Here is a 3,212-nt window from a genome sequence, read left to right on the forward strand (position 1 = left end):
AGACCCCAGGGGTGTGTACACATGGTGGAATCTAGAAAACTCTGCTGTTACCTCCTACTCAGGGAGGGGCAGTTGTTGCCAGGACACAATCCCTGACTGAGAAAATTCACTCCTTGCTGAAAGATGGTATGTTTGATCAGTGACCCACGATTTCTGTTCTGAAACTCTCAGACTTTCAGCTTTCTCCTATCAATTTCACCTAAGGTGGTTTCCTGTCCCCTTCTCCCACTCCCTGTTCTCCTAAGACCTTCCAGCTCCTTGGCATCATTTAGCTTATACTCGGTCTCTTTTTGGAACAGTCACTAATAATTTGCTTGGCACCTTTCCTGATTTCTTCAAATATTCCCCACCTCACCTACAACTCTGGACTCAGCTCCCCTCTGTCTTCTCTTTTTTCTTTTTGATTTTCTTATTTGGGTTTATCATGTTATTTCTACTCTCAGAACCAAATATGCTGATGAATCATTGAAAAACATCCACCTAACAATGATGAGGAACCATTTATTATTTTTAATAAGCTATGAGAAAGAAAAATCTGTGCATTTATGAGTGACTTGTCACTGATGGCCCTGCCATTCCTTACTGTCCAGAGACTGGGGGCATGCAGAGAAGATAGTCCCTGTGATATCTAGCAAAGGTTTGAGTATATGCACCATTAAGTTCTGTTATGTAAAATAGAAATGTGAACCCTGATCAAAGTACCCCACCAAAACATTCTTAGATATTTTTTTTTATATTTTACCTTCTTTCTAAATTGTATTGTTTTTATTTATTATTGTTATGGGGGTTCACATGGGCTCTGTGTGTGTGTGTGTGTGTGTGTGTGTGTGTGTGTATGTGTGTGTGCACATGTGTGTGTGTGTGTGTGTGAGAGAGAGAGAGAGAGAGAGAGAGAGAGAGGAGAGACTGTACTCAATTTTTTTCACCTGCTAACATGGAAAAAGATATATGGAACTTAGGGACATACACCTTACTATTTGAGGTCCTTCCGGCAGGTGCTATTATTTATCATTCAGCATACATAAAAGTTGGCATTGGGTGGACACAGCCCTCCAGACATCCCCAAGAGAATTAATCCTATAGTTTGCACTTTTCAGTTCTGAATAGGGTACAGCTGAGGACTAAGGGGAAGCTCTAAGGATCAGACATATTTCTGTATTGCAGCAGGCTCACCCCATGCAGGATTAACATAATTCTATATGCTTATTATGTTGGCAACCATTTAAAAAACTTTTCTCAAAGATATTGATAATGCAGGTGTACTTACTTTGATGATTTTTATAGAACATCCCTTTTGTTCAAAGGATATAATGTAATAATTTGTAAAGGAATTGAGTGAAAATAATTTGGGAAACAGGGAATACAGAAAAAAAAAAGACTTTCAGTTTCTTTGGAGAAAAAACAATACAGAAAATAAGCAATAGCCACAGAGATTCCGTGAAGTACAGATGTTTGGGTGAGTGAAACCATACCAAGGCAGATTCCAGGTGTTTTTATTCTTGTCTGTTCTAGTTTGGTTTTCTGTTACTGCGATAAACATATGACCAGAAGCAATGTAGGAAAGGGAAGCATTTGTTTATCCTACAACTCCAAGGCAACGGTCCATCACTAAGGGAATTCAGGGCTGGAACTGGAGGCAGGAACTAAAGCAGACACTATGGAGGAACACTGCTTACTGGCTTGTTTTCCATGGCTTACTCAGACCCAGCTAGCCAGACATGGTACTGCCTACAGTGGGTGGGCCCTTCTACATCATGGCTCCAATGTTGAAACATGGTCCTCCTATCACTTCCAGGGACCTTTATAATTTTATGCTTTCTGTCAGATAGCAACCTACTGTGGAAGCTGATTTTGTCACCTAGTTCTCATCCTTGACCCACTGAAGACTAAGACCTCTTTTTCCAGCACCTAAGAGTGTTGTTGACTGATAGCTCTGGGCTGGGGCTGTTTATGGGAGACTCTGTCTAGTACCCTCCTAAGAGATCCACTCTATCCAAAATTCTGCCTCTTCTTTAGGGTAAGCTATACCCAATGGCTTTTCAATGGATGGTAGAAAGTTTTGGCTCCTTGCCTACATTTTAGACAATTCTAAAGGGTCATCCCATTTCCAGAGCAACTCATGCACTTAACAGAGGCCTTGGGAGCAACAGCATTGTAGCTAAGTCCTTTTTGTGACTAACCCTTGTCTTGGGTGCTGAGATTCAGAACATGCTTCACTGAACTTTTTACATACAAATTTCTGCTTCATGGGGAATCTGGTATACGTCATGCCTTAAAGTGTTTGTGAAATATATAAAATAGCCTTGTGCTGTATTTCTCTATGGATAGTTAATTGTCTTTGTCCATTCATTGAAAGGTTGTTGTAAAATGATTATAAACCAAGAGACCATTTCTGTCTGGATTTATTTCTAAGAGTTCCATTCCATTAACACATTTATCTGTTCTTGGGCAAATGTTATACTTTTCAGTTACTCTGAAATTATGATGTGTTGATTTTCTGACAGATTTGTTTTATCAAACAAAATATGTTCTTTAAAAAATTATAGGTAATTGTGCTCACTTTGGTAACACATTTACTAAATTTAAAACAATACAAAGTAGATCAGCACTGTCCTTGCATAAGAATGACATGCCAATTTCTGATGAATTCCATATTTTCAAATAAATAAATAAGTAAGTAAGTAAGTAAGTAAATAAAGATATTTCTTAGCTATTTCTTAGCTTTTTCAACTTTATATGTTTTGAAACAAGATTTTCAGGTTCATTAAAATCAATTTCTAAGGTTGGATTAATCTATGTATTATGGTTTTAGGGGAAAGATTACCTTTTAGTATTGGGCATCCTGATGATACACATAGCTTATATTAAAGACATAGTCTATCTTTAATTTGTATCAATTAAATTTTCATAACTGTCTGCATTGAGTTATTAGACATCTATTAGTGGATATATCCTTAGATAGTCCTTAGGTTTATTTTGCTATAAATATTAACTATTTTAATAGATTTTAGGGGAGTACGTATTGTCATGTGATAGATGAGGCAGGTAGGTATCTCCAGAGGTCTTTCTAAGCAAACTTTCTCTGAAGATGCAAACTTTGGACATTGCATCTGTTGTTTGAATATGGAGCTCACTTTGTCAGATGGACCAACTGCACTTTGTCCTACAGTTTTAATGTATACTTAAGACCTTGCTTTTAATGGAATCACAAA

At 37.5% G+C, this 3,212-nt stretch overlaps 1 non-coding gene across 1 annotated transcript; it reads left to right on the forward strand.

Annotated features, from left to right (window-relative positions):
• The first annotated feature begins 2,552 nt into the window (after positions 1-2,552).
• LOC118573542 lies at positions 2,553-2,659 on the forward strand. Its single transcript, XR_004943652.1, has one exon. It is a non-coding gene; the product is annotated as a U6 spliceosomal RNA (small nuclear RNA).
• The last annotated feature ends 553 nt before the right edge of the window (positions 2,660-3,212 follow it).

This window comes from Onychomys torridus, chromosome 23 (genome assembly GCF_903995425.1).
Source record: "Onychomys torridus chromosome 23, mOncTor1.1, whole genome shotgun sequence".
Classification (NCBI taxonomy): Eukaryota; Metazoa; Chordata; class Mammalia; order Rodentia; family Cricetidae; genus Onychomys; species Onychomys torridus.